The sequence below is a fragment of the Salvelinus alpinus genome, chromosome 3 (assembly GCF_045679555.1).
Source record: "Salvelinus alpinus chromosome 3, SLU_Salpinus.1, whole genome shotgun sequence".
Taxonomy (NCBI): Eukaryota; Metazoa; Chordata; class Actinopteri; order Salmoniformes; family Salmonidae; genus Salvelinus; species Salvelinus alpinus.
In genome coordinates this window covers 32,838,313-32,851,925 of record NC_092088.1, presented here as the reverse complement: position 1 = coordinate 32,851,925, position 13,613 = coordinate 32,838,313, and the positions used below count along the sequence as shown (strand labels likewise).

Below are 13,613 nucleotides of genomic sequence, written 5' to 3'. Positions count from 1 at the left end.
GGGACGAAAGTAACACGGCCATTTTCTCAGATAAGACAAAAGCTAGAATGGCACAGCGAAGTCAGCATGTTCCTTTGCAGAGGACGAGCTCACTGCGGAAAAAAACGGCCCAATCTGACCATGTTTCGCGAGTTATCAACAAAAAGTGCTTTTGAGCGACGTAAGTAAAAAAACGGACCCAGAGGTGTTTTTTGGTTGTAGAGTTGTGTTTAGGTGTGGTTCCAAATATATGTAATTTTCTTAACCCATCTAGTGTCTAAATGACAGCATAGGTTTCAAGTATTATGCTAGCTAGTCTTGGGTGTTAGCCTGGGAGAAGTTACAGGAAAGACGGGTGGAACGAAAGTAACTTTAAGCACAGGCCATTGTGTCCTCTAATTCATATTGCTTTTATAATATTAGCAAAATATGTGAAAATGTCTGAAAATTATATATGACATCATTAGAATTATGCCTTAATCAACTGACTTGATGGATCAGGTTGTCACATAAGGTTTTATTGACAGGTTAGTGGTTAAAAATATATATCTTTATGAATCTGGGGGTAAATTACCTTGTGTCAAGCCATGGAAATGTGATAAGCATGATGAGTTTGCCGTTCGTGAAGAGAATAAAAATGTTTATTCTATCAAGACACGAGGAGTGTGCATGACAAGGACAGCTAGAGTTTACCTGATTGGTAGATCTAAGCATGAATAGTAATTGAAAATTGTGAAAAACATCTGACTAAATGCCAATTGAAATGAAATTAGAAAAATATGGTTATGTGATCCATTTTAGTCCGATGAATATTGTAAGGCAAAATGTTGTGTTTGCGTGATGTTGACACATAGTACATTTACAATTAGAACCTACAGCATGAATTATTCAAATCGACACGAACATGAAATGATGGCTGATGGTACATTCGTTGAAAGTAACAAGCATTACAAACCAGAAACATGGAAATAAGACAGATATTGTGATTTCTTGCCAGCTGTTACTTTCATCCAAGGCTGTATTATTCCCACCTCACCGGCAGGTACAAAAGTAACGTTACGGTAGTTCTGTTCTCTGTCTATTTAATTTGAGCTCATTTACCCTACACTGTAAAAATAGAAAGTCTCAGAACACCATGATTGTGAAATGAAACCATGAAAAGTAGTGCACTTAAGCTGAGATCTGGTGTTTGGATGGCGATTGAATGTAACCCAATGTAATTGTTTTACTACAAAGAATGTTTTTTAAAACAGAAATGAAGTACTCTGAAACACACAAAAGTGGTTCTTCAACCTGAATATTGGTGTTTTTGAGAGTGTTGTGAAAACACTTTTTGGGGTTTCAGTGCATAAAAAAGGGATCAAAACACAAAAACGTTTTTTCTCACACAATCAATGGTTTAGAAATGCAAATGGTTTATAGCCTAAATATTGATTGATGATAAGGTCATATGGAGAATATTTTTTTCTCTATGCTTTATTTAGACAGATTAGGAGGGGTAGTAAGATGGTACATTTCGTTGAAATTTGACCCACTCAACCACACTGCCACTGTCACACCCTGACCATAGAGATCCTTTTATGCTCTATGTTGGTTAGGTCGGGGTGTGAATAGGGTGGGTTATCTAGGTTATTATTTGTCTATGTTAGCCTGGTATGGTTCCCAATCAGAGGCAGCTGTTTATCGTTGTCTCTGATTGGGGATCATATTTAGGCAGCCTTTTCCACTGGGTTTTTGTGGGATCTTGTTTGTTTGTGTGTAGTTGCCAGTGTGCAATGCATTTGACTTCACGTTTCGTTTTTGTTCTGTATTGTTTTGGTGAGTTTCTTTAATTAAACATGTGGAACTCTATGCACGCTGTGCCTTGGTCCGTTAATTCTACAAACGACCGTGACAGAAGATCCCACCACACACGGACTAAGCAGCGTGCACAGGAGGAGAAGGTATCCTGGGCCTGGGAGGATATCCAGGAGGTAAAGACATCCTGGACTTGGGAGGAGATAATGGCAGGAGACGAAAGCCTTCCATGGAAGCAGACGCAAGCGGTGAAGGAAGGACAGCGACAACGCCGGGGTTTGCGGCCACAACGCAAGCACAAGAAGCAGCCTCCCCCCAAAAATGTTGGGGGGCACAAGGGGTGGTCGGCGAAGTTGAGGAGTTATTGGACAAATTGTAGGAGAGTGAACGGAGGGGAGAGTTAGAGACCTTAGAGGAATTGTTGGACAAATTGGAGGAGAGTGAAGCGAGAGAGCTATTGGTTTGGCGTAGTATGCATGGCATTCGCTCTGAGGAGCGTGTTAGCCATCCGATGCCACCTGTGCCAGCTCCCTATACTCGTCCTGAGGAGCGTGTCATTTGTCCGGTACCATGTGGGCCGGTTCTACGCACCAGGTCTCCAGCGCGCCTCCACATCCCAGTACGTCCTGTGCTAGCTCCCCACACTCACCGTGCGGAGTGTGTCATCGTTCCGGCACCATCTGTGACAGCTCTACGCACCAGGTCTCCAGTGTGCCTTCCCAGTCAGGTATGTCCTGTGCCTGCTCCTCGCACTCTCCCTCAAGTGCGCCGTCCCAGTCAGGTACGTCCTGTGCCTGCTCCTCGCACTTTCCCTCAAGTGCGCCTTCCCAGTCATGTACGTCCTGTGCCTGCTCCTCGCATTCTCCCTGAAGTGCGTGTCCCCAGTCAGGTACGTCCTGTGCCTAATTCTACAAATGACCGTGATAGCCACCCCGTAAGAAATTGTTCTGGGGTGAATTGAAATTGACAAAAAAATACAACCAACATATACTTATTTGTATTATTATTATGTATTTTATTAAAACAACAACAATTAAATAAGAATGGCCGCTTCCATCAGTGGGTGTTCCAGTCAGTGGGTGCACTCGCCCCCACCCGCATCGAGATGCCGGCCTGGAGAAGCCACCGGCCCAAAGGGATTTACCAAGGACGGGGCTCCCCACCAAGCGAGGGGTTAAATTCCCCACTCCAACCCTTCAATCTGTTTCTCCCATCTATCTGTGTCCCCTCTGTCGTTTCATAATTGTCTCAATAAAGTGTCAAAATACCCCAAAAATGTATTTTATGCAAGTCGTTTCAACAATTTGTTAATTTCATTTTTACCAAAATGTTTTATTTCACCTTTATTTAACCAGGTAGGCCAGTTGAGAACAAGTTCTCATTTACAACTGCGATCTGGCCAAGATTAAGCAAAGCAGTGCGACAAAAACAACAACACAGAGTAACACATAAACAAAATAATGAAAGAATAAATCCAATGTAATATGTTTTCTCAAAATGTAAGTATCTTTCATGAGTATAACCAAACAGAAGGAACATTTTGTGATTGATCTCATTGGAAGTCTTTTTAATCACCTTCATTTCCTATCTTGCCACTTGACAACCTCTCTCATTTCAAAGTCTTCTGTTTTTATTTATATAACTAATTTTGTCCTTGACCTTGACAGTAACGCTACATTCCACAGCTAGCATCTATTCCAGAGAAAAAGCTAACATTAGCATTGATTTACAACCCTGTTACTTGAAACCCTGTTACTATAATTCAAGTAACAGTGTTTTACTACAGTAACATGGTTGTATCTCCTTCAGTTCACTCAGAAGGGACAATCTATTATCTATAGTAAAATGAACACTAGAACTGCGATTTGCCACACAATTCAACAGAGTTCTGGCACACCATTAAGCACTGCTGAAAAGCAGCTACCGTACCAGGGATGATGCTGATGAACAGAGACAGCAGTACTTAGAGAAGTGGAGGAAAGACGTAGAAACAGGGAAGAAGAAAAGGCAAAAAGACAGCAGTGTTAGAGAGCAGCGTGCCCAGCGAAAAAAAAGAGGAGTAATGCCAGGAAAAAGATACCAGTGGAAGAAACACGAGGGGATTACCGCCACGCTGAGTTCAATGGTGAGATTCTTATTTTTACATGACGATGTCAGCAGGATCACAACTGGAAAAAAGCAAACGGTGACAAAAGAAAATGCAGAAAAGATTACTGGTGGATTCAATGAAGAACCCCCATTTGAAGTTCCTGGATGAGCATACCAACCTCCATCTATCATACACACTCTTCTGCACACTTCGCCCCTACTGGGTTTATTGCCAAAAAGCGTCACCACATCATCGACACATCCAATTTGGAGAGCCTGACACGTGCCACCATGTGTGACACCACAAGTAAACAATGTATGTATGGGGAATGTGAGCAATGCAGCAATAATACCTATACACTCAAAAGCCGCTACAGAGCCACCGATCGCGTCTCCTACCTTCAGTGGGCCCCTGTGGACAAAGAGCACAAAAATGATCCTGGAGCAGCCTCAAAGATCATTTTGAAAAAATCATTTGAATGTCTCCAAGAAGAGCTGGTGGAAACTTTTAACATTTTGGTCCAGAAGTTCAGGCGCCATCTCTATAACATTTGTACCTATTTTGTCCTGAAATTTTCAAGAAGGGGTTTACAAGAGGAACCTTGAACTACTTCGAAGCCAGTGATGGCAAAGGTGCCCCAGATGGTGTGGGTGGCACATTGAAGAGGAGGGCTGACAGGCTTGTCAGCCAAGGAGTTGATATCCCCACAGCATTGTCCCTGTACCAAACTCTGAGTGATGGACAATCGAAGGTGAAATTGTTTTACATTCAGGAGCAAACTGTGGAGGATACAGTGAGAAAAATGCTAGCTGACCTTCCAGCCGTACCGTCCACAATGAGGCTCCACCAGGTGGTCACTTTCACCTGGGAAAATTCTCTACCGCGACGTCAGCTGCATGTATTCTGCAACAGGGAATCTGAAGTGTGATTGTCAAAAAACAAAGTGCTCCAGCTTTAATCCCACAGATGACCTCACAGAAGACCCCATACACAGCACACCAGAAGAAGTGCAGTGGCACAGTACAGAGGTTGTGGGGAAATGGTGTGCCCTGGTGTACGACCACACCATTTACTCAGGGATCATCCAAGAGGTGAATAAGACCCACTGCCAGGTGAAATGTATGCATAGAGTGGGGGTAAACCGTTTTTTTCTGGCTGTAGAGGGACAATTTCCTTTGGTATCCCTTGAGGATGTGCTGACCCTCATTCCTCTCCCAGAGAACGTTACCTCACGCCACATGGCCATCGCAAGTGAGGTATGGGGTACTCTGGCCAGCCACTAAAATTTTATGTGATTTCATAAAGTTACATATTGGTCCCGAATCCCGATTTATACCTACGGAGAATGTCACAGTATGACTGACATGCGTTTTTTGAAGGATGCATTTGCCTTGCTGTACTTATAAAATAATTTGGTATTCCAATTGCTGTATGGCTCACACTCTATTTGAGATGTGGAGCATGCACCTTCAAATTTCTTTTGAATGCATAGATATACGGTTTCAGTCAATTAAATGTTTAGGTTGATAACACAAGTTCTCCCGCTGTTTTTAAAATCATGGAGAACAAAAGTCATATTTTTAGCTGTAGCGTCAAAATGTTGTTTTACCACTAGAGGGAGACATTCAGAGTGTTGTTACTGCCTGTGCGTGCTGTTCTTCTTCACATTGAGAGGAAGCAACAAGAAGCAAGCTAAGCCTTTTGGCTGACCCATATGTAGTTTAAGGCTGGGTAGAAAATAAATTGGCTACTGTTAAATCACTGAAGGTAGCTCCAAGTGGGCTTGTGATAATTTTCTGTGTTTCTTCTGCCCAGAGGGAGGAGGCACCTCCCGTCACAAGAATTGTTACTTTCGTCTCCGGAGCATGGTGCCTTTGAAACGAGTGACTACTGGGGTAGTGTTAAGTTTTGAGGTGGAGCAACTGAAATTAAGTTTCTCTGTGTCAGTGACGCCTGCAGTTTGGTGCGACACTGAAACTGAGCATGGTGAAACTGAGAAGACACTGTCTTGTCCTTTTTGAGTTTTGAAGCAGAGTCTTTACCTGACAAAGTCATGCTAGGATATGTCCATTATCCCGTGAGAGCTTTGGTGCCAAACGAACTAAGGTGTTTTAGATGTCAAGTTCATGGTGATGTAGCAGCAGCAGTGTGTAGGAGGGAGATTCTGAGATGTGAGAAGTGTGCAGGAGGGCATGGGACAAAGGAATGTCTACATAGGCAGCTCGTGAGTTTCAAGTTTGGGGAAGCTAATTTTCACCATAAAAATGTACCTTTATAATATTGCATTCCATGCATCATCACATTTGCAGATTTCTGTCAGATTGCCTACTATTCATACTGTGATGAGTAGATGGGATAGTCATAATTTAGGCTAATAATATAACTGTCACATCTGCTCCTGCAACGCCCTCTACTGCTCATCCCACTCGATTCACCACTCGACGCCAACGCTCTCAATGGACAGCTCCTCGCCCGTGTCTGTGAGAGAACCGTTCCTGTCATCCTGGGTCTCTTTGGAAATCACCAGGGAAAAGTTTCCACATAATCAACTGTCCTTACACTCCCCTGGTTCCTGGCCATCCATGGTTAAAGCTACACAACCCACAGATTGACTGGACCGCCGGAAAGGTAACCACTTAGGGTTCATTTTGTCACTCTAATTGTTTACATTCTGCCCTTCCCACTTCCTTATCTGTGCCCCAGTTCCATTCTGCCCTTCCCACTTCCTTATCTGTGCCCCAGTTCATTCCAGAACCTCCGGACCGGTCATCAGTCCCTCGCGAGTATCACAATCTAGCTCCTGTGTTCAGCAGGCACGACGCCCTGTCGCTGCCGCCTCATTGGCAATACGACTCCGCCATCGACATCTAGCCTGGAGCTCCTCTCCCCAGTAGCTGGTTGTTTAACCTCTCTCGTCCCAAGCAAGAGGCTATGGAGAGGTACATCCAGGCCATCTTCCTCCCTGGTGGGTGCTGGGTTTTTCTTTGTGAAGAAGGATGGGTCACTGAGGCCGTGCATAGACTTCTGTGGGCTGAATAATATCACTGTTAAGAACAAGTACCCCTTGCCACTCATCAGCTCTGCTTTTTCCCCCCTCCATGGTGCCATGGTGTTTACCAAACTCGACCTACGGAATGCCTACCACCTTGTCCGCATAAGAGAGGAGAACGAGTGGAAGTCTGCGTTCAACACACCACTTGGTCACTGAGTATTTGGACATGCCTTTTGGTCTTCCTAACGTCCCTGCTGTTTTCCAGAACCTAGTCAATGACGTGCTGAGGGATGTGATTGGACGCTTCATTTTTGTCTATTTAGATGACATCCTGATTTTTTCCCAAGGACCCTGAGGCTCACCAGCAACACGTTCTTCAACGGATGTTGGAGAATAAGCTTTTTATTAAAGCTGAAAAATGTGAGTTCCATACTGCCAAAGTGTCTTTCCTGGGTTATATTATTGCACAGGGACAGTTGCGTTTGGCCCCCTCCAAGGTCATGGCAGTCACAGCGTGGCCTGCGCCCTCCAACCTGAAGCAGCTACAGCGTTTCCTGGAGTTTGCTAATTTTTACAGACGTTTCATCCGCAACTACAGTCGTCTGGAAGCACCTCTCACTACTCTCACCTCCACCTCCATTCCACTGGACTCCTGAGGCAGAGGCAGCATTCCTGGAACTCAAGCGTCGCTTCACCTCCGCTCCGGTCCTTACTCAGCCCAACCCAGAACTCCAGTTCATCGTGGAGGTGGACGCCTCTGACACCGGGGTAGGTGCTGTTCTGTCTCAACATTTCCCCTCTGATCAGAAGGCCCACCCATGTGCTTTCTTTTCCCGTAAGCACTCACCTGCTGAGAGGAATTTTGACATCAGAAACCGGGAACTCCTGGCAGTTAAGCTGGCTCTGGAGGAATGGTATCACTGGCTGGAGGGCTCTGTAACCCCGTTCATCGTGTGGACTGACCATAAAAACCTGTCCTACATCCAGACCGCCAAACGTCTGAACTCCCGGCAAGCCAGGTGGGCCTTGTTCTTCGGTAGATTCAATTTCACACTCACTTATCGCCCCTGTTCGAAGAATACCAAGCCTGATGCCCTCTCTCGACAGTTCACCTCCGACAACACGGGTACCGAGCCAGAAGCCATTGTGCCATCCACCTGCATCTTTGCCGCCGTCACCTGGGAGATCGAGTCCAGTATCCGCCAGGCTCAGCAGAACCAGCCTGACCCGGGTAACGGTCCTAGTAATGCTCTGTTTGTTCCAGATTGTGTTCGCACTGATGTTCTTCAGTGGAGCCATTCTACCCACCTCACCTGTCACCCTGATATGAACCGGACCCTTGCCTTCCTGCATCAGCGCTTTTGGTGGCCCACCATGGAGAGAGATGTCCGGGAACCTGTTTGGTTTGTGCCCAGAACAAAACCTCTACTAAACCCACTTCTGGTCTGCTCCACCCTCTTCCCATACCCAGTCGCCCCTGGTCACACACAACTCTGGACTTCGTCACTGGCCTTCCCCCATCAAACGTTAACTCCGTCATCCTCACCATTGACACGTTTTTACAAAATGGCTCACTTCATTCCCCTCTCCAATCTCCCATCCTCCAGGGAGACTGCGCACCTGTTTAGTATCCCATGTGTTTCGTCTACATTGTTTTTGACAGAAGACCCCAGTTTTACTCCCAGGTATGGAGATCCTTCTGTTCAGCTCTTGGTATCAATGTTAGTTTTTCTTCTGGATATCACCCCCAGAACAACAGCCAAACCGAACGGGCCAACCAAGAGATGGAGACTGCCCTACGCTACGTGACTTCTGCTAACCCTTCCTCCTGGAGTGCTCAGCTACCATCGGTTGAATATGCCCACAACACCCTCACTAACGCCTCGTCAGATATGTCACCCTTCGAGTGAGCTCTGGGTTACCAACCCCCCTTGTTACCCGCCCAAAAGGGAGGTTGCGGTTCCCTCTGTCCAGGACCATCTGCGCCGTTGTCACCATACCTGGAGGAAGGCCAGGGCTGCCCTTCTTCGTTCCTCCGACAGGCCCCAGTCCCAAGCCATCCATCGCCAGGCCTCAGCTCCAGTCTACACCCCGGGTCAAAAGGTATAGCTCTCATTGAAGGACCTGCCATTGGAGATGGCATCGAAGAAACTTCCCACCCCGATTCATTGGTCCCTTTGAAATTGACCATGTCATTAACCCCTCTGCGGTGTGCCTGAAACTCCCAGCTTCTCTCAGGATCCATCCTACCTTCCATGTATCCCTGATTAAACCTGTCTACTCCAGTCCCCTGTCTCCTACTGCAGCAGCTCCTCCACCCCCTCAGCTCATCGATGACCATGCTGCCTATAACGTCCGGCGGCTTCTGGACGTACGCCGTCTTGGCTGGCTGTACCTGGTGGACTGGGAGGGATACAGGCCTGAGGAGCGCTGCTGGGTGCCCCGCTGTCACATTCTGGACCCCTCCCTTTTACGGGATTTCTATACCTCACACCCAGATAAGCCTGGTCTGGAAGGGGGGGGGGGGGTACTGTCACATCTGCTCCTGCAACGCCCTCTACTGCTCATCCTGTGTCTCCTTGACCTGCCACCACTTCCCCAGTACTCTGTGTGTGTGTGTGTGTGTGTGTGTGTGTGTGTGTGTGTGTGTGTGTGTGTGTGTGTGTGTGTGTGTGTGTGTGTGTGTGTGCGCAGAACCCCGCCAGCTGCAACCTGTTCCATAATCAAGACCTCTACAAATACTCAGCCCTGCCACTTCCACGCTGCCAGATCTTAATCTCTGCTCAGTCAGTCTACTTTTCTAGCCGTTAGTTACTATTCAGATCCTGCTGTGCCTGTTTTCCTTGCCTGACACTGTTTTCCTCTCCGCTACAGTTCTGCTCGCTCTGACTCTGGTCCCTGTCTCCAGTCCCACGTCTTGTCATCCTGCTACTCTATCCTGGATTCCCAACTCTACTACTCCCTTGGATTCCACTCCGGACCTGCTTACCCTGTCTCAACCTTTCTCGCTCCAGCCTCAGCCTCCGCACCTGGTTTCCAGCAACCCGCCCCGAGCTTCCCCTGACCTGCACTCCATCTTCCCCCTGTGTTTCAATAAATACCTTTGGTTACTTCATCCCAGTCTCCTCGTCTAAGTCTGCTCTTGGGTTCCCTTGTTCCACTCCGCGTAACAATAACTCAATCACTGTTTGCAAAAATGACCATTCAATGCATGGCTGAGCACGTATAGCATAGCTTAGCTATATGCTAAATTAGATTTCTTTCTTAACATGGGAAAAATGTGGCCTTTTTATAAACATATTTCATGCAATTCTTCTACACATATTATGACTGGAGACATTAGCAGAATCTTTTTTTGTTACTATGACAAATTGGGGTAACTTGGAGGAAATGCCCCCTTAAGGGAAATGTCTATTTCCTGACAGAAAAAAAGCTACATTTGGTAAGATATAGATATATGCATGCTGGCTATCCTTAGGCAAACACATTTTCAAGGGAAATAGAAAGCAGAATTATTTTTGATATTCAATAAAAATAAATGTTAAAAGGTGACTTTTTAAAAACCGATTACACTTTTTCTTTCTAACCAAGTGGATTATTTATCTTTAGGCTCCCCTACTGGTATACATAAAACAAGTTTAAAGATCTGACTTCATGCCTGGGCGGGTATGGAAGCAAGTGCACCCAAACCAACTATTTCTTCATAAAAATTAATACATGTCATGCAGAGCCCGTGGTCTAGCGATAACGCACCTGGCTTAGACATGTCACCCCTCTCCCCACCGAAGAGCGGGGTTAAATTCCCCACCTCGACCCTTCAATCTGTTTCTCCCACCTATCTGTATCCCCTCTGTCATTTCATAATTGTCTCAAAGTGTCAAAATACCCCCCAAAATATATTTTACGCAAGTCGTTTCAACGATTTGTTAATTTCATTTTTACCAAAATAATGTAAGAATAAATCCAACTTAATGTGTTTTCTCAAAATGTATCTTTCATGAGGATAGCCAAAGGGAAAGAACATTTTGTGATTGACCTCATTGGAAGTCAAGACCTAATTTCCTATCTTGCCATGTGACTGTTTTTAGAGGATTGTGGGTCATTCAACAGTTGTTGACTTCATGATTCCTTCACACCATGTTTGAAGAAAGAAGCATATATATTCTATATTGGTATTATTAAGCTTGTTGTGCCATTAAGTGTAATCAATCATGATGAACGGATATCAAAACCGTCAGGCAAAATTATGTTCAATGACAACAGCATTCATGGTTGTCAATGAAATAGTTTTTTTTTGTGTTACTTAAAAAGTTGAGATGAGACAGACTACATTTTTAGTTGAGCAAGACTAGTGGTATCCAGGGAAAGTGTTGCATTTTTTTGGGCTGACAGTAAGTGGTGTTTAACCCTGGGGGACATTTAACCCAACCCACTCTACAAAGTAGCCTACTCTGTTGACACTGACAAACAGCTCAATAAAAACGACATTGTCCATATGTTAGCGAAAAGGGGAGACACAAATACTGTAGAATTTGACATCCATCTAAACTGGAGGAGGAAGTTATTGTCCAAAAACAAACTGTCAAGTGGCACTGACCCAGCTGTGATAAAGAGTGAATGTGTGCAGTGCACACTCACTGGTGATATCCCGATGCCAATAAGATAGGCTATAGACTACTGTTGTTCGCTCAATTAAGTTGAACAGATTATTTTTTAAATTGTCTTCGCTTTACAGTGATATGCCTGGCTGGGCCTCTCTCCCTTTCACTGACAGTAGCAACTGAACAAGCTAGCGCTGCACAAATTGTGTGTGCTGCCTTTCCTTCCGGCTTGTAGGCAATGCAATTTGTTAAATAAGCTAATGATCCTCTGTGGCCAAATCAGGCTTTAGTAGCCTATTTGGAGGGATTTTTTTCTAGACAGGAGTAGGCCAGTGGGCATACGATGTGATAAAGATGAATTTTACTGGTTGAAATCTGGTCAGGACGCCTTATAACCAGATCGCAACCAGATTAAGACGTGTTTTTTTTTTAAATGTCTTATTTTGGTTGATATCTGTTTTTTGGTTGAAATCTGATTGAACTACTAACCAGTTATATCTAAATGCTACTCACATCAATCTATATAAGCATGGGCATAGTGTTTGTGGGCCATGCACCCACTGCATACAAGACACTAGAACCATTACAATTATTACAGTTGGAGTAATGTTCTTTTTAAGCAAGGTTTGAATGATTCAGTATAGCACATTTGGCAAACAGCTGGCAGAGCGCACCAAAGCATGTTAGGGTCTCGTGGCATACTGTACCCAGTCAACACACTGAACTCAGGCCTAATCCGAGACTCGGGAGACTCAGCATGGCTCAGGCTAATAGTACCCTGGCTGAGTACACTTCAGTTTATCCGGCCCGATTAACTTTTTCAGGAGTAAGGCCATTTTAGGTTTTTATTCGGCAGGTGTTGAAAGACCAACAATACAATTTAAAAATGTGTGATATACTTCATCCCCAAATCATGGAATTTGCTAGGTCATTAAAAGCAAACATTTGTGACAGTCTCTGCAGTCCTATAGCTATCAGAGATGGTCCCTAATTTAGAAAATCGCTGATGCTATAAATGCTTGTGCTTTTACTACAGGCTATGGCAGTGTTTTACATAGTTGCAGTTCACCCAATTGAGAAGTGCACATTCACCAGCATTAAATATAAACATGCACAATAATACAGGATACCCTTACAAAAACGCATTACTGTTAAAATGCAGTAAAACTGCAGTACAAATAAATGTTTTTTTAATTAATGATATCCGGTAGCTTGCTGTGTGTGTTTGCTTCTAATGGTAATATTGTATTTGTGTTAGCTAATTGCACTGTTTATTGTGCTGCACATTTTCTTCTGTTCCACTGAATGCTGTTTTGAAGTTATATTATGAATAACTAAACAATTTTCAGAATGTAATAAATAACACTGTCTTTTACTTCAATATTATACTAAAATCCACCAGGATTTACAAAACCCTATTTTTATCACATTTATTTCTATGAATAATATGATGTGGGGTGGGAATTCTATGTTTTGTTTTCTATGTTTCTTTATTTCTATGTTTTGGCCGGGTATGGTTCTCAATCAGGGACAGCTGTCTATCGTTGTCTCTGATTGGGAATCATACTTAGGTAGCCCTTTTTCCCTCCTTTCAGTGTGGGTAGTTATCGCTGTTAGTGGCACTATAGCCCTGTAAGCTTCACGGTTGTTTTCTTCGTTTGTTGTTTTATTGGCGTCATTTTCTAAAATAAAAGGAATATGTATGCTCACCACGCTGCGCTTTGGTCCAGTTCTTTCGACGGCCGTGACACTGTCTTAGGTCAGTTAGGATCACCACTTTATTTTAAGAATGTGAAATGTCAGAATAATAGTAGAGGGAATGATTTATTTCAGCTTTTATTTCTTTCATCACATTCCCAGTGGGTCAGAAGTTAACATACACTCAATTAGTATTTGGTAACATTGCCTTTAAATTGTTTAACTTGGGTCAAATGTTTTGGGTAGCCTTCCACAAGCTTCCCACAATACGTTGGGTGAATTTTGGCCCATTCCTCCTGACAGAGCTGGTGTAACTGAGTCAGGTTTGTAGGCCCCCATGCTCGCACATGCTTTTTCAGTTCTGCCCACACATTTTCTATAGGATTGAGGTCAGAGCTTTGTGATGACCACTCCAATACCTTGACTTTGTTGTCCTTAAGCCATTTTGCCACAACTT

The 13,613-nt window shown here is 44.4% G+C and overlaps 1 long non-coding RNA gene across 1 annotated transcript; it reads left to right on the top strand.

Moving 5' to 3' along the window:
* On the top strand, positions 1–9,972 carry LOC139569720 (uncharacterized). Its single transcript, XR_011673937.1, has 3 exons — positions 1–160; positions 6,330–6,493; positions 9,732–9,972. It is a non-coding gene; the product is annotated as an uncharacterized lncRNA (long non-coding RNA).
* Positions 9,973–13,613: the final 3,641 nt, after the last annotated feature.